At 39.5% G+C, this 18,784-nt stretch overlaps 1 long non-coding RNA gene across 1 annotated transcript in view; it reads right to left on the bottom strand.

Moving 5' to 3' along the window:
• Positions 1-18,784, bottom strand: part of LOC147571839 (uncharacterized) — a 254,992-nt gene that overhangs the window by 155,911 nt on the left and 80,297 nt on the right. The window contains exon 3 of the long non-coding RNA XR_015246495.1: positions 10,062-10,124. This is a non-coding gene — a long non-coding RNA (uncharacterized LOC147571839). The remainder of the gene's footprint in view (positions 1-10,061; positions 10,125-18,784) is intronic.

The following is an 18,784-nucleotide window of genomic DNA, read 5'->3' on the forward strand; positions in this document are numbered from 1 at the left end:
ATTGACAATAGTTGCCATTAGTCAATTTAGCCTGGAAATATGTAGAGTTCAAAGGAAGCATGTAAGAGATGAGAACTATAAGAGGACAGCTTTCATTGAAATACAAGGATGATCCCTAGAACTCAAATTATTCAAGTATAGGATGGTCTTGCTCAGGCACTTTTTACTCCCCATTGATGATACAAAACCTGAGATGGATGAACATATAGAGGACATGTTATGGAGAAATGGCCAATGGACTTGGTAAGTACTGAGCTTTTTCAACCTTGTCTAGGTAGAGTGGTTGGCAACATGGCACCTGGGGAGAGATGAGAGTCAGAGACAGGACCCATTATTGACTATCTGGGATGCCCAAGTCATTTACCTTCACAACACCCCATTAAAGAGGCAAAATAAGCATGAGTCCAACATTACCGAGACTCTGAAAGGAGATCAGGTTGAAGCAAGAAATAGCCTCTCTGAATTTGTAGGTAAATACCAATTGCCGAAGTGTACCTTTCCAGTATCAGGCAGTTCTTCTAAGTACAAACCACAACCAAATTTTAAAACTACATCGTAAGTCATATTCAAATACGTGGTTCCTTTCTGGGGCCAAAAGGGAAATAAGAGTATGAAAGGGGATAAGAAGGGTGGGGATCAGCAGTGCCATTCGTTTGAAGCTAATTTGCATAGATAAAAAAGAGATTTGACTATGAAGTCCCTCACACATGTAAAATAAAGCCAACCTTATTCAAATTGTGTAATGTGATCTGTAAATTAAAACAGTGATACCATTTTTTAACATAATTCAACACAGATTTTTTTTTCTTTTAACAAAAAGCCCTAGCGATGCTAACATTAAAATCTAGGTCCACCTTACTTATGTAAATTGGAAGAAAGAATACTGCATACAGAAGGAAGGTGGTAATTAATGAAGAAGTTTTAAAAACATCCAGGGGGGCCTGGGTGGCTCATTAAGTTGCGCATCTGACTTCGGCTCAGGTCATGATCTCACGGTCCATGAGTTGGAGCCCCGCATCAGGCTCTGTGCTGACAGCTCAGAGACTGGAGCCTGCTTCGGATTCTGTGTCTCCCTCTCTCTCTCTGCCCCTCCCCCGCTCACACTCTGTCTCTGTCTTCTGTCTCTCTCTCAAACATAAATAAACATAAAAATAACATTAAAAAAAAAAAATCCCAAACTCTCTCAGCGAAAGAACTCAAACATTAAAACATTAAAAACTAAATTTCACATAGACAGGATTTGTCATTTGAGACCCTGGCTCGCCCATCCTGGAATGCGTTCTGGAACGAAGTGTTTGTCATCTGAACTTGTGTATTGTGTATGTTTGTGGCAAAACTAGAGGGCCTAGTGAAAAGGAACCGTTTTAGAAGCAGAAGCCCAAGAAGCCCATACAGGGTCACACCAGAATCCACAAACAAAGGGATAGGAAACAGATTAAGAAGACGACCGAAAACCCAGGGACCCAGGGGAAAAGGAAGAGGAAGTGGTGCTCAACAGCACGGTGTTTAACAACGGGTTTTGCCGGTGGGCACCTAGGTCCCTACCTATACAGCTTGCAAGTCGCACTGACAGAGACAAAGTACTCCATTCCCCAGAACCTTGGCTCCCTTTTTGGTAAATGGAAGAATAATATCCACAGTATGAAGTTATAATAAGATTTCATGGAGATAATACAGGGAAAATATTTTGCAGGATCTAAGTGCTTAATTCTAAGATATAAAGCTTTATAGTAAGTGCAGTGTTATTAAGGAGTGAACAGAGACATGCGCAAGGCAAACACAAACTAAATTCATTCTCTGAACTGTGTTTTATGGTCCATTCATATGGGAGATCAGCCTACATTAAAAGGCTCAGATAGCAGCCATATAATGTCATTGTGTGGTTTAAATAATATTACACGCACACACACACATACAATTATACATAATTGCCTGGCACATGGTAAGCATTCAGCAATTCATGGCTCTTATTAAGAAAATGTCTCTTGCTTTAGGCTTGTACCTAAAGATCAATCATCATGCTAGAAAATGGTCTTACCATGAATATACAAGTCACAAAAAGGAAAATAATAAATGGATAATAAGCATAGAAAAATGTCCAACAGGAAGTATAAATTAAAACAATGATACCACCTTTTCTATAATGCAGCACAGATTGTTTTTTCTTTTTAACGCTAAGCCCTAGTGTGATAAGGATTCATTAAAACAAGTGTGGTTATATGTTACTGCTGAGAATGTAGATGGCAATGACCCCTTAGAAAGTCATTTAGCTGTGTGTAATAAGAGCCTTCAAGCATTCAAAATCTCCATCCAGTAATTCTATTTCTTAAACTCTAACCTATAGAAATAATTTAAAATACAAAGGGAAGCATATGTAAATCTGCTTCACTATAGTATTTATTTCAAATAACAACCTAAACAGTTAATGGAGGGAGAATGGTTGCTTATATAGCTTCTACACTGGCACATTTACTCAATGAAATATTACGTAGCTATTAAAAATGATGCCAATAAAGAGTATAAAATAACATATTGAAAGCTTACAATGTCACATTAAGGATAGAAGCAGGATATAAAATTATTTAAATGGTAGGTTCCTAGAGTATAAAACAACTTATTAAAAGCTGAAAGAAAATATACTGATTTCACAGTGATTATGTGAGGATGCTAGTAATTTTTCTTTATGTTTCTCTATATTGCATGTTTTTCTGGAACAAGTGTGATTTGTTCTATAAAGTGATAAAATCCAAAGAAATTTCCTTTAATCATTTCAGCAGCTATATTTACTAGTACAGGGGTCAGCAAAGTCCAGCCCATGGGTCAAACCCAACCTGCCACCTGCTTTTGCAAATAAAGTTTTATTGTAACACGGCTATACTAATTCATTTACATACTGTTTATGGCTATTTTTGCACTAACGTGGCAGAGTTGAGTGTTGTAATAGAAACTATGTGGCCCACAAAGCCAAAATATTTATAATCTACTCTTTACAGAGAAAATGTGCCAACTTCTGATTTTAAAAATTGCACCCAGAAGATGTGACATAGCTCAACAGCTTTAAAGTCAATGTCCTTCATCCCGGTGAAACAACACTTCAACATTCCAGTAGGAAGCATCAGTCCAAGGATAAAACGTCTGATGATGTTAAGGTTGATGACACTGTTTTCCAATTTTACAACTTCTATACAGACACTTCTACATTTCTCCATTCAAGACAGGCCACTGACAATAGTTCCTATTAATTAATTTAGCCTGGCAGTATGTAGAGTTCGAAAGAAGCGTGTAAGATACAAACAAGAAGAGGGAGAGTTTTTACGGAAAGAGAAGGATGATTCCTAGAACTTGAGTGATCCATGTATGGGATGGTCTTTCTCAGGTAGCCTGATTCCCCTTGAATTTTATTAAATCTCAGACCGGATGAACATATAGAGGGCAGTGCAGAAATGGACAGTGGGCTGGGTAAGGACTGAGCTCCTTCCACCTTGTGATCTAGGCAGAGTGATTGAAAACATGGCACCTGGGGAGAGAAGGATCCATCACTGGCCATCTGGGATACCCGAGTCATTTACCTTTGCAACGCCCACAACCTGGTTCTGCATCATCGATTTACAGGCTACTGGGGACTAGGGATTCTTTCTGAGGCAACCCATTCTATAGCTCCTCCTTGTTTACAAATACCAATGAATTCACCTTATATTTTTTGCACCCCTTAACCCTCGGCATGATCTTGTGAAGTTCCAAAAGATTTATATTCTCATTGAAAAAGATTAAAGGCCATTTTCTGCTTTACCTTCTTCCTTTCTGTAGTTTGGCCTGAGGGGCCCTCGCTGGGACTTGGAGGAGTGTGAGAAAAAGGAGGTAAATGTTCCTTAACTGTTGGTGCCTCTGCCTCTTTGGTGACACCTACTGTTCTTTGTGGCCTTATCCTATGCAAGATCCAAAGCTGGCTTTCTGCGGGCCCATGTGAGCTCTTCAATAGGCTTTGTGAGGTCTTCCACAGTTGCCTAATGTGAGCCACACCAGTAGACCCCTTAAATCCCTCAGGTTCCCCTATTGACTATACATCTTACTGCCTTTGATGCTGTGGTCCTCTGGCCCCAGCCCACCATCCTAGCCATTTCTTTGTTCTCAAGGGTGATGGTGAAGGATGCTTTCTTGGTCCCCCATTCCTCTCCCACTTCTTCCAACCTGTATATATGGTAGACACCAGTGCAGAGCAAGCTGCCTCAGTGGACATTCAATATCTATGCATGGGTCTCATGGAGCTACTCCCTTCTCTTGGCTTCAGAAAAGCATAAGAAGACTTTACTGTACATTCTACTATTCCAGCAGCTCATGACTGATATTCCTCCTCTATTGACCCCTTACTCAAAGAGCATTTTTTACACCAATTGATATGGGAGGCAGGTGGGGTCCTGGGGTGATGGTGGGAAAAAGAAGAACTGCACAAATGCTTCTCCATGAACCCCCAAGGGTGTTTTCTGTATGTGATTATTCTGGTTACTTAATGGTTTCTTACAGCTTTGTATTTTGGAGCAACAGGCACATATTGGAGTAACAGACAAAATCCCACTCAGTAGTCAGTTATATGGTCATTGGCCTGTCTGATCTTGGTTAGCTAAAGTGTGTTCTAACCAGAAGTCCAGCCCCAGGAAACGCTTCACTCCAAATCCCTTTCGCGTAAAATCACTATGAACGTAAAAAACTTTGACAAGACCTTCAGCTTTCTTTAAGTGAGCACTTATGCTGTGACCTACTTTACAGTGCATAAAAAGCTTCCCCTTCTATTGCTCTCATTTGTTCATCCATGTATCCATGGAACCATTCAACGTGTATTGAGTACCTTCTCTACTCCAAGTCTGTATTAAGTGCATCTACTAGAAAAGTCATCTACAATCTCATTCATTCTTCCCATCATTCTTTGGAGACAAATGCAGCCAGTAATTTGCTATCCATAACGTATATTGCAAATGAGGGATCTAAGGATCAAAAATGTTGATTGCTTTTTCCAAAGCTACACAGCTCTTGAGAGAAGGGGATGGGTTGGGATAGGAGAAGAAGGAGCTAGGGCTTAGCTAGTGCATTGTGGTATCCCAGACTACACCATACTGCCACTCAAGAATGTTTAGCAACAAAGCATATCTACAGGGAAAGAAAGGATGGGGGCGAGTTCTGGATTCTTACCCAAATCTAGCAATAGGACTGAATTGAATTTGATCGAATGACAAGACCACATCAGATTTTCAAATACAATTTCGAGGCACCATTTTGCATGTTAGGGACACGAGTGAGTAAACATGGGCTGAGTCTCACTTTAAAATCCTTCAAGGCTTTTTTTTTTTCAAAAATTTGATTGTGTAATTTTAAATGCCAAAAGGCTCCCTTTGCACATCAGTTAGACTGACAAACAAGCAAAGTAATGACAAAGAACTGCCCTGTTTAATTTGGCCAAGCAACAATAGACTACAGTGAAGGCCTAGCTGGTGTCAGGTTATTCTGGATTTGGTGAGAAATTTTGTCAAAGCATCTACCAGCCATAGAAGAATTCCAGAAACTCTCTTTATTTGGAAGTGTGAGTGTTGGAACTCAACAGCAGGGGTTGAGTATGTCTGAAACTGGAAAATAAAGTTTCACACAGTACTAAATATAACTTCCTGCCAGGCAGGTAGGGGCTGCTTGCCAAATTTTGATGGTCGTCAAGATCCAAAAACCATGAAGAAGGCCAATGTTTTGACAACTGAAATTGCTTTCGAGATGGGTAAATCTACCCTATTTAAAGGGGAGACAAGGGCTGAAAGAATTAGTTAATTACCTCTCACCCCCAAACTTTCCAAACTTCATATATAGCAAGCTCATCATTTACTTTCGTATAAATAGAATCTAAACCAAGACAATCAAGTGACTTCTTAGGCTCACAGCATACTTTTGCATGAAAAGACAACTTGCAAAATCTATTTGCCAAGGTAACTTTAAAAGGAGGCAAACACACGCAGGCAGAAGAAGGGAAATGAGAAGAATTTCTGACCACATTGACCAAACACTGCGTCTTAGAACGTCTATTTTTCTGGTTTTCTGTTAAATCCATCAGAGAGTAAGTTGTTGGAAGATAGGCAAAAGGTCTGGCCTTGTCTTTGCCATATTCCCAGCACCCAGTACGATGCCCTGCATGTGAATGAAGAAGGTCTCAAATTCATACCTGCTGGAGACCAGGAAGAGGTAACCACTCACTCCGAAAGTAGCAGAATGGTTGGTGCGATTGGGGTGTTCACATTTACAGGGAAAAAGGGTCGCACTGAGTATGAAGTCAAAGGATTCTGCATTTTTGCTCAGAAATGCAGTTTGGCTCTCTCTGGAATGAAGGCAGGCGGGATTTTTCAGAGGTTGGCAAAACCGAACTTTGGCAAAAGTGTGAGGTGCGGTGTTCATCTTGCCTACATTTTTTAGAACAGCTATGCTCCCAAGTACCTAGCCTTGGCACCTTGTCCTTCTACAGCTCAAGGACTAGGAAGTACATCTGTTACCTCAGCATCTCCTGGAAAAATCCCGCTTCTCATTCCTTTAGGACCTTGCTAACTCATGGTTTTAAATTCGAGAGGGTCACAGAGAAGGAGGAAATAGTTAGCATGCTACATGACAACAGCAGGGTAACAAAATTACCTAGACAAGTCAGGCTGAAACATGTCACATGAAATGGATAATAATGCCCCATATTTTGATTTCAACAATTCATGATTTGGCCTCAGTGTAGAAGATCAGGTTGGTTTACAGTTTATTTTAAAGCAGATCTAGAAGGAGGAGAGGTAAGATGGGTATTTCACTGTAACTTGAAGCTGAGACGAGAGTTCAGTGTAACTTAGTAGACACAGGAAACGGTAGAGGAGAGGGTCTCTGGAAAGAAATACTAGGGGACATTCAAAGAAATGTAATGGTCATAACTGGTAATATCACAAGGTAACATGCTATACTGCTTCCTGTGTCATTTAACATCCCTACGCCTCAGGGATTTCATCCATAGAGTAGAAATAATAAAGCCAATCGTGCCTGCTGCCAGTGTTATCATGAGGATTAAATGACATAATGCAATTACAAGTTGTTCTGATCATTTGCCTCATTTTTAACAATAACAAAACCAAATGCAAGCTCTGAGATATATTGGAACAATTTGAAGAACACTGGAACAATGAGGAGAGAAACAGATATCACAGTTTCATAGAAGAAAACCCTGGGAGATCATGTAAATGGTAAACGTATGTAATACAGGTGTAAAATGTACATCGAGCCATTATTTGGACTGACTGGGCTCTAACCTGGAATACAAGAAAGACCCTTCGGATAAATCCCTGTATCTCCAACATCGTTTTCAGCCATTTGCTGCCTATAGTTGACGTTCTAACAACTGTGCCTTTTGCTTCAAGCCATTCTTTCATTGGACCCTTCCACCTGGAATGTTCTTCTCCTACCCTTTTGCCCATTTATCTCTTTGAATTCCCTACCCACAAAGACAAAATTTATTTTGTAACTGGCAACTGTCTGCATATTTTAGATGGGGAGGATCTGAAAATACTTTTGACCATTGGTTTTAGGCTTCTCTGATGCACAAAGAGTACAAAACAGAGTTTTGGAGCCTTAAACAATTAAGATACAACTTCCCGCTGGTGTGCGGGGGCCTGGGAAACGCTAACTCACCATTTCCTGCATGTAAAACGGCATATTATGTCAGGGGGAGCCCTGAGAGCAAATATTAGGAGCACTTTTCAGCCAGCGATTTTGAAGCACTTTAGGAACATGAATACACTTATTCTTATTCATAAAACACACACATCTATTGATGCTGACCATAAAATCTTTTCTGGAGCATTCCTGTGTAGCCACACTTGCCTGTGCATTTTCTCAATGGAGTCTGGCCTCCCTTGTGGTCTCCCTTTCTGGGCTGTAACTCAGTAACTCTACCCTTCAGAGTGTGCTTTGGCTGCCTTCAGGAACAGGAATTTCTCTGTTCAAATCAATAGCATAATGCAACATTGTCTGCTACAATATCAAACATGTGAGGTTTCCACTAAACTAATTGGAAGGGAAAACATTTTGCCTTCATCAAGTAGCAGGGCCAAAAGTCAGAAAAATGGAAATGGAAATGTGGTGGGGGAGGCCGGGGAGGGAGGGCAGATGATCTGAATGGGGCTGCAAGAAAAGTTCGCCGTGAACTGAAAAGCTTTAGTTGGGGGCTGAAATGAAGACAGTGTTTTGGTTGGTTCCACTGTCTAGAAAGGAGAAGCGGATTAAAGCTGAAGAGGCTTCAAGTCTAGACAACACTCTGCCACTAATTAATCTTGACTCATTTGCCAAATTATGAAAACTGTTATGTGTAGCGACTCTTAATCATGTACTCTGCATAAAGCACAGGTGAGGTGCTAAAATAGATGAGAAAATACAACAAACTTATAAAGCAGTATATATCAGCCAGGCTGGAAGCAGCATAACATTGAATTACATCAGCTGCTTTCTGCTAAAACATATGCCCCGTTTCCTTCTTCACTACCCTCCTATTCTAGCATTAAAACTTTAAATAATTTATCTGAAACATCATATGCTAATGTAACAATAGCAACAGCGGCAACACAATCCCAAAAGTTAACACTTACTGAGTGTGTTACATGTGCCTGGCACTGCGCTAAATCCTTTACGTACATTACACAACGAATTCTCGAATTCTCGTCAAGGTATGGCTGCATGCTATCCTCGTCCCCATATCACAAATGAAGACGGTAAGCACACGAGGCAGTGTGTTCAAATAACCACCCCAGCTACACAGAGTCGAAGCTGGGGAGGAGGGGAAGAAATCATCAGTCTTCATTTGCGAGTTGTATACTAGGGAAATTATTCCAGTGTCCCCCTCCTACCTTAATCCCATACCCTATCTTCTTCTGCCTATTAAAGAACACAGAAGTCTGCTTTCCCACGACATCTTCTTGAATATAGGTCTGAGTTCAGCTCATTTCAATATGTAGAGAATTTAAACTAACATTTTAAAAGGTATAGGAAGCAGTTCCTTGGACTAGGAGCCTGTAGGGATAACCTTGGTAATCCTTTGATAGTCACTTCATTTCCTCAAACCCTAGGGGTTTCCTCTTCAGTAACTTAAGGGGGCTTAGCTGGATGGCCTCTAAGTGTTCTTTCCACAATTGACATTTTCTGTTGGGGGGGATCTGTCTTCTTGATCTAGATGTTAGGAAATATTCTGTCCCTGTCAAAGGACAATACAGTTAGTAGGCTGGGGACTAGTGGTGGCAAAGAGGTTCCCCAGCACCCTTATGACCTTGCCAAGTGATGCTGCATGCATCACTTGGACTTGTGGTTTTTAGGAGCTTTTATGTATCAGTTGGTCATCATAAAGCAATCAAATAAGGAATCATACAATACTGACATAAAAGAATAAAAGACAAACGAATAATGTGAATCTCAGTACAAGCAAATTTCTAAGTCAAAGTAAGACAGTATAATGGTTAAGAGAATGGGCTTTAAAGACATTATTACAGCTTGTAATTATATAATTATTTATGCGATGACCTAATATGTCTCTTACTCTCTATGTTACACACTCCATGTAAGGAGGGACTATAACTATTTTGTTCATATATCACCTGCACGAATAATGTTCAATACCAAAGTGTTGAATAAATGAATAACAGACTAAAGAATCGGCCCTCCTCACTAGCTATAAGAAACTCAACCAGTCATCTAACCTCTTCTTCTTTTAAATTCATCCATAAAGCTAGGATACTTGTAGTGCCTACCTCTTTGGGATTTTTCAGAGTAAAATCATGTACCTAAGCTATGATAAAATGGTGGGTAAAAGAGAACAAGTTTGGCATTTTATGAAATTAGTCACACTTGCTTCCCTCCAAGTTCTCCAAACAAAGTATGTGATAGAGAGTGAACTGTTGCTAGTAAATCAGGGATAAAGACACCTCTGCTCAGGCTCCAAGCCAAAGAGGTCTCCATCTACCTCACCCAGATGTGAATAAACTCAAGACTGGCAAAGCCAGACACCCGGGCTCTCTTACCTTGGGAAGAAACTCACACTGCCCAGTTGAGGAGGACTTGCGTGTTCTGGGAGCTCGCTGAATCTAAGAGAAAATGCAGAAGAGAGGTGGGTTCCATGTACTCAGGGCCCCTTTGCCAATCACTCCAGGCCAATCAGATTATACATTCTATATCCCTTGGAGAAGAATGAGTAGGTAGGAAGAGAAAACCAAGAATGTAGAGTGCTTCTAATATTTCCAAGGAGACAGAAACCCCTATTTAATGGCCTGCTCAGAAACACTGGAAGAGAGACGGTGAAATCCCCCACAAATTGTAGTATCAGCCTCATAGGATCTGTTGTGAGGTGTACCTGCAAAGTATAGTGGGCATTCTTTTCACCAACTTCCTAATTGGTATTCAGTATCAACTTCTCTCTTCAAACCATCCTGATTGAGTTCCACAGTAATCTGATTCTGGCATCTAGTAGGCCAATTATAGGACTCCTATATACTTCCGTTCTTAGCAGTTAAATTTTATATGTGCCAAGAATCAGTCGTAGTGACTCCCAAACTTGTTTATTCTAATGGAATTAATGATTCAGAAAAGGCTATGTAAACACATCAAATATGATTTTGTAAAGAAAAAAGTTTTATTCCTATAAAAATAAGTTACTGTTTTGGAAGAGGTGATAAAGGCAAGCCTCTCCAAAGTAGTATGTGTTATACCATTGTAAAAGATTGGGAGGGCCCCCTGGGTGGCTCAGTCAGTTAAGTGTCTGACTTTGGCTCAGGTCATGATCTCATGGTTCATGAGTTCAAGTCCCGCATCAGGCTCTGAGCTGTCCTGCTTCTGATTCTGTGTCTCCCTCTCTCTCTGCCCCTCCCTTGCTTGTGCTCTCTCTGTCTCTGTCTGTCTGTCTGTCCCTCTCTCTCAAAAATAAACATTTAAAAAGTTTTTGTTTAAATTGGGAAAAACAGAACTCTAGAGGGGTTTCACCTTCAGATTGCAGTTCATAATCTTCACATTTTCTCTCCATTGAAGCAGAAACAAAAGTCATAAATGAATGTATTAATGTACTATGGTTGTAGCTTATGAATAAAAGATGACTGTTTTGGACTCATATCTGAACGTAAAGCCTTAGCCCTTCACCAAAAAAATGGTAAAAGAGAAGCTGATCCAAGGGTGCCTGAGTGGCTCAGTCAGTTAAGCAATAAGTCTTGATTTCGGCTCAGGTTATGATCTCATGGTTCATGAGACTGAGCCCTCCGTCAAAGTCTGTGCTGACAGTGTGGAGCCTGCTTGGGATTCTCTTTTCTCCCTCTCTTTCTGCTCCTGCCCCACTTGTTCTAGCTTGCGCTCTCCCTCTCTCTCTCAGAATAAATAGATAAACTTTTTAAAAAGGTGACCTATATGTTTAAAGTTAATTACTAAGATATATTTTCATTTTTATGAGTTGTCTAAGAAGGCTTCAGTTGAATGATACAAATCAATTTTCAGGCGAAGTTGTGAATATTACAAAAGGTTCAAGGAGGTGACTTGGTTGAACATATTAAAAGACATTTACAAAGATCTGGCTTAGATATGTTAACAACTGAAAAAGAGAAAAATTAATATGATCATGACACCATAGGAGATTTTAATCCCAAGGAATTCAGAGAAACCCTTAAGAAAACTGATGACTGTGGAATGATTTTGCAAACAATGACTCTTTTTGATTATGCGAGAAAATTCCTGATTGTTTTAGATAAAATGGCTTCTATTTTATTTTTGTAACGGGGCTTGGCATATATCAAAACAATGATATGTGTTCATATGTGAAAATATTACTAACAGTAGTAGTACTTGTATTTACCTTTGCCCTCTACCTAAATGTAAGTATGAAGGAACCAGTTTGCTCTCATGACTTTTTTTTTTTTTTTTATATATGTATTGCTCCTATAAAACCAGCACTGGTTATGACTGTCTGTCCAGAATAAAAAAATGTTCCCTTGTAAATCTATTTTTGCAGATGAATGATCACCCAACTATTTACCTAATCTTTCCCCAAGTGCCCATGTGTCCAGCAATGAACAATATTAGGAGCTGATCCGATAGCCCATTCCTTAAACTAAGGTGCACCGTAAATTCAACTAAATTCCATAAATATTTAATGGGAATCATTTATTCAGTTATTTGCTGGGCTCTCCTGATTTTAAAAGAAAAAGAGAGCAAGCAAGCAAGCAAGAAACCAAGAAATCAAGAAATCAAGAAAAAGGAAAGAAAAGAAAGCTTCCAGGAGCTTATAATTAATCTAAGTACACTGACACAAAAATAAATATCTCTAATCTAGGGTGTCATGGAAAGGGCAGAATGAAATGTAAACAGAGAAAATTGCCTGTGATTCTAAGTCTACCTGGGTGTTTGGGAAGAGGGATAATTCAGAAATGGGCTATGATTCTTTCAAGAGGAAATTTTAGTTGTCTATATTGGGCCTTTAAGTATAAGTAGAATTTTGACAGATTAAGGTTAATGAGGAAGAACATTATATTTCAAGCAGAACTGGGAAAGAATAGGGAATACATGGAAATGTATGGTTTGGTGTGGTTGAAAGGAAGGCTGTATGTACCTGAGGTGAGAGAAAAGGATGTAGAAGTAATAGATGAAATGAGCAAAGTATAGTATAATATTTGGTATAGCATAAGTATTAGATAATCCTCAGTGAAATTTTCATTAAAGAATTTGGCTTATCACCCCAAGCCAGTGGTTCTTCAAAGTGTATCCTGAGATCGGAAGGATCAAGATCACCTGGGAACTTAGAAATGGAAAGTACTGGACCCTATCCTAGACCTATTGAATTAAAAGCTATGAGACTTAACAGCGATCCATGTTTTGATGGGTTACTCGGGTGATTCTGATGTAACTTTGAGAGCTACAGCTATAGGCAATGGATTATTCATAAAACATTAAATAAGGAAACACAATGTCAGATTTGAGTTTTCAAATGATCACCCTTGCCACTGGTAAAGGATGAATTGAAAACAGCAACCCAGAGACCCCTTGGGGCTGTTGCTATAGTCAGAGACAAAAGTAAGAAAGCTCTGAGCATCAGGAGTGGAAGGAAGGTGGGAGGGTGAGAAAAGATTGATGGTGTGGGGTAGCCACACCCATAGAACTTTACCACTGAATGGAACTGGAAGATTGAGGTGGGACAGAAGATGGGAGAGTCCTAGTCTGAGGGATTGGGTTGGTGGTGGGTATCCTACAAAAGCTGCAGATATAGAAGGGAAAGATCCTTCTGACCAGGCTCATTAGCAGATGAGTTGTGAATGGAAATTTACCTCACTATACTCATTCATTCACTCATTCATTAATTGAGTATCTGCATTGTGTTAGGCACTTGGATGGTCACAAGAGATAGGGAGATGAATCAGATGTTGTCCTTTTCCTCAATGAGCTTTTGAGCTACCTGGAGAAGGACATACCTAAGAAGGAGACAGGCATATAGTGCAAAAGGGACCAATACAAAAATTGTGTATACACACACACACACACGCATCTGTATTTAAACAATGGTTATCTTTAGGCAATAGATTACTGATGATTTTATTTGTTTTTATCCATTTCTATATTGACTGCTTTTTTACACTGATCTGTTACCAACATGAAAATAAAATATGTAACTAACTTCTAACCATATGCCAAAAAAAAAAGGAATAATAGTATAAAAATACTAAAAGTATCAGTATGAAAAACAGGAAGAGATGAGGAAAAATCACTTCTCATTACATAACATCATCGTATGAGCTCATACCTCACATCACAGCTCTACAACTGCTGTGTTAATAGTCTCAGGTAGATAGTAATAATGGTAATATGAAGAAAAATTTCTACCTCGATGGAAAACTATACAACATCTATAAAAATTATTGCAAGTTACTTAATTATGCTTCTATGGGAGCTGTTTTACAACTCTGTGCTTTATAGATTAACTGACAGCATTGCGAAGCGATTCTTGTCCATATACGTGTAAACTTTGCCAGTTATATCTAGTGGAAGTAAAACTGGTTTTCCTCCCCTACTCCAGAAGAGACTAATATTTCCTCCATTTGCACTTTCATTTTAACATTCCTAATAGAGAAACATTTCTGGTCTTTGGAATCTCTGTTGGACTCGTTTTTAACACCTCACTAGTTCCCTAATTAATGAGTTAAATGAAATCTTTAAAATGGATTTATTTTTATATATGTAGGAGAGTCATGATTTTACACATTTTTTGAAAATCACCTTTTAACAATTATTATAATGTTAGTTAATATTTACTAAGAAATGTCCATGTGTGTAGCCCTATTCTAACTCACTTAATATGCTTTATTTAATTTCACCTTTCCCATCCCTGTGAGGAGCTAATGTCAACTCCACTTTCCAGATGAACACCCCAAGCTCACTAGAAGTAAGACGATGTATCCAAAAAGAAACAAGGAGTATGTGGTAGCACGTAATTCAAATTCCAGCTAAGTCCAGATATGTGTTTAGCCATACAATGTCATTCCAAATTTTCCAGATGAGAAATTCAACCTCAGCATGGTTAAAATACCTCTTACTCTTTTATTTATTCAGTTAATATTTTGAACACCTCCTATGAGTCAGACACTGTGCTAGGTTTGGAAACAAGGAAATTTCCGAAAGATAAGTAGACAAAATCCTTGGTTTTTATGAAGTCTGGAATCTTGTGATAATTGACTGCAAGTCCATTATCTGCTGGTGTAGCCAGACAACTTATTCCCTTTCAAAGCTTATTTTCCTCAAGCTTCTCTTTGTACCATTTCCAGTCAACAAAGAACATTCAATGGATTGGAATTACAACTTCTAGTAAGAATATCCTGATATCATCTTGTGTCCTCCTATCACTTGATGAAGAATGTATTCAAGTAAATACAGAAAGGGAGATGACTAATGAGTTCTTTGTCAACTCCAAGAAAAGCATCCCAACCCGTCTCCCGCTGAACATTCCATGTCCTCTGGAATGTACTTTTCTGGTTTCCCTACCTAGTGGATTCCTGCTTGAACTTGACCCTGACCTTCAAAACTCTGTTCAGTCTTCAGAGCCTTTCTGATGTCTTGTCTGACTTCATCTCTAGCCCTCTCCAACTTTATAAAGTAGCTTCTGTTTTCACTCTAGCAGCCCCTGCCTCTTGAATATTTCTAACTCTACACTCCCCACAGAGAAGCACCATGGCTTTATTCATCTTTTCATCTTTTCATCCCCAATATCTGGTATATTAAGGGCTGGGAGTGGCCTGAGGCAGTGAAATGCTGGTGAATGATTCTTCCCATACAATTTATATAGAACAACTTTCACTTCTCCCAATGCATAGCATTCCTCTTGTTTCTAGATCTGTGCATTTACTGACCCCTCTGTCCAACTGCCTCCATATTATCTCCTGCAGTTCCTAAGGATTTCTGTTAAGATGTGAGTTCTTCCTGAAGCTTTCCCTAACTGTGAATTAAGTGCCTCTTCTGTGTGCTCTCCTGTAACCTCAAATTTCCCCCATTATATTACTTTTCACCCTGGAGTATAACTACTTATATATCTGAATATATGTTTATCCATTTGTCAAATATTTACGGGAGGAACTCTATCTGTTTATTTCAGTGCTTCATCTTACGATCCTAACCAGTAATAAATACATACAAATATGTGCTTAGTTACATGTATGTGAATATACGTCGAGTGAGGGGAAGCCAATTTGTTCACGTTTGCTGCTACCCAAAAGGAATTATCTTTAGGGAATGGCATGATGGAATAGAAAGATCAACTTTGGAGTTAGAAACATGGATTCCATCCTCAACTCAGTCATTTGTCAGCTGTGTGACCTTGGGCAAATTGCACCAATGTGATATAGCTTAATTCCTTAATAAGAACAATAAGAATAAAAATCTCTGCTTCATCCTATTGTTATGAAGCCTAAATGAGATAATGTATGTTGAAGGTCTGATGCCAAGTAAGCTCTTAATAAATATTCATTTCCTTCCCCTTCTATTTGTGGCCAGTGCAAAAATTATAAAGACAGCATTTGGGCACATAACAGGATATCCTACATGAGTAGGAATGGCTTCCCAGGGTAATAGATGGTGTTGCCAACAATAGTAAGGAGAATGAGAGGAAGCTGTCACATAAACGAACCTTCTCAAGGTTTCACCCTCAAGAGTTCAATGTAAGGTTCAAAGGATGACTTTGAACATTAAACTGCATCATGACAAACCCAACAATGTTCCCAGCTGTGGCACTTAATCAACACACATTCCTAAAAGCAAGGTGGCTCACTAAAAGGCAGGAGCCCTGGGTCAGCACTGAGGCAAAGGTAGGCTCTGATGCATGGTATGTAAAGCATGTGCCAGTGACCACATTAGGTCCTCCTTCTTCCTACTCTACCCCTGGCCTGAGATGGGGACCGTGAAGGGGGTGTAAGTTTCCTCCACAGTATCTTGAGACGGGTATTATGTTTCCCTCAGGTGTGAATTAAGGCTTTCAGGTTTTTATCAGGTCATTTCCTGCCATAGCACCTGTGAAAAGTGTCTAGTGTTGTAATTACAAGTTAAGTAGCAAACAAAACTTCCCCAGACAAGTATTATAATTAGGACCAAAACAAGGGATGCGGTGAATGCAATGCTTTTGGGGCTGCTGAAAGCCCACCTTATATTTGCAAACGGTGGTCTGAACCTTCAGCTCTCCTGCTTTAGGAGAAGACCTATTTTTATGCCTCGTGGGTGACTGGATGCATTGGCAGTGGTCAATCAGGTGAAACACTGAATTCATGCCAAACAAGCCCTACCCTCATCTTATGGTGATAGGAAACTGGACACATACACATCCTTCTTGTAAGGAATAAGCTAGTTCCTGAAGGTATGTGGTTCTCCTCCCAAAACTCCTATCTTGGCTGTGGCTATAATCACAAGTTTAGAATATGCTGTGACCATGCTGCCACAAACACAGTGAGGTGGAGAATTCAGCAGAGAAGAGAAGCAGGACAGTCCCATGGAAAGGGTGTGTTCGATCGGGAAGACCCTAAATAATGCACATTCAGGGTCCACTTCACTCTGGGTCCTATGCTATCTCCTTAAATACATATCTTGTATTTTAATCTCTTGCCAGTGCTAATTATAACACCTATTCCAGACACGAGGAAAAGGGCTCAGAGGTTGACTGATGTGTCCAAAATCACAACTTGCTGGGTCAGATTTTGAACCCAATTCCATGTTCCTTCTACCATATCACACTACCTTGCAAATATCTTGCAATATTTATCTTTTTAAAAATATCTTTTAAGTGCTAATGATCACCTTACAATCAACCTCAAAAAACCTACTCCAGTCCAGTGGGCATGGTCTTCATATTGGTAAGGCAGACATAAAGCACATTTTTTTTCCATCGGATACATTTCTTTTTTTTTTTTTTTTTTTTTTATTTTTTTTTTTTCAACGTTTATTTATTTTTGGGACAGAGAGAGACAGAGCATGAACGGGGGAGGGTCAGAGAGAGAGACACAGAATCGGAAACAGGCTCCAGGCTCTGAGCCATCAGCCCAGAGCCCGACGCGGGGCTCGAACTCACGGACCGCGAGATCGTGACCTGGCTGAAGTCGGACGCTTAACCGACTGCGCCACCCAGGCGCCCCATCCATCGGATACATTTCTTATTTGACTTTAGACAAATAACTGGACCTTGTTTTATACTTCCGTGAAATATGAAATTTAAACTAAGTGATTCCTTAGGTTCTCTCAACCCTCATGTTCTAAAATGGAAAGTAACCAGCCCGGAGACATGTTTCATATATTCATACATACTAGGGTTAGTGTTGACATCACTTACTTTTAAGGGGGTTGGAGTCCTCCTGACCGTGGCCTCTGGTTACATTTATCCCATTTTCATTGTCTTTTCTTCATTCTCCTTCTACTAACAGGAAGTACGTTCTCCTATCTGACTTCTCCCATAACTTTATCCATATCTCGCTTTTGGCAACTGCCACCCTCTGTTTCCTATGATGGTTAATGGTGGGCATATCTTATCTCTCCTACAACCTTGCAAGTTATATGAATTTCCTCTACTTCCTCACGAGGGCTGGTATTCCCCAGGACACCCAGCCCAGTGTCATCCCCAGGGGCGGGACACTATTGACATTCTCTATTTGTGTTCAAAATATAAATCTGAAGTATCATAAGATTTTTATCTAATTTAAACTTGAGTTCCACACGCACTATTTGGAACAGGAAAAGAAATAACCCGAGAAGTGAGATAGTGCAAAGCCTGAATAACAACACGTCTGTGGTGTTTTATGGCTGGGCTTTTCTTGTTGTCTGGGTTGAAGGATTCGGTCTTTAAAAATAATTTATAATCTGTCATGGTCTGATGCTGCTGTAAAGTGTAAAAAATGAATTACTAGAAAAATTAAATTTAAAAGATATCAGAATACAAATTCAAAATTTATATTCTTAGGTTCAACAGAAACAAAGCTACTCTGTCAAATTGCTATAAAGACACTAAACACTTACTCTCAATTTCTGTGCTTATCTCATGGCCTGGCAACAAATGGCTACTTGTAGTAACTCCTGGGCCATGCCTGGAAAAGCAGTATCTACTCTATTGCTTACACAGCAGTTTGAGAAGCCTAATTGGAGCTAGGTTGTATCACCTGGGTGAAATTTTTAGGGATTAGAGGAAGAAGAAACCACTAGGGGCCACATGTGTATTTTTAGCCTTTCTCTCTTAGTTTTTGAAAAGGAAGAC

The sequence above is a fragment of the Puma concolor genome, chromosome F2, assembly GCF_028749965.1.
Source record: "Puma concolor isolate L17-30 chromosome F2, mPumCon1.1.hap2, whole genome shotgun sequence".
In the NCBI taxonomy this organism is placed as follows: domain Eukaryota; kingdom Metazoa; phylum Chordata; class Mammalia; order Carnivora; family Felidae; genus Puma; species Puma concolor.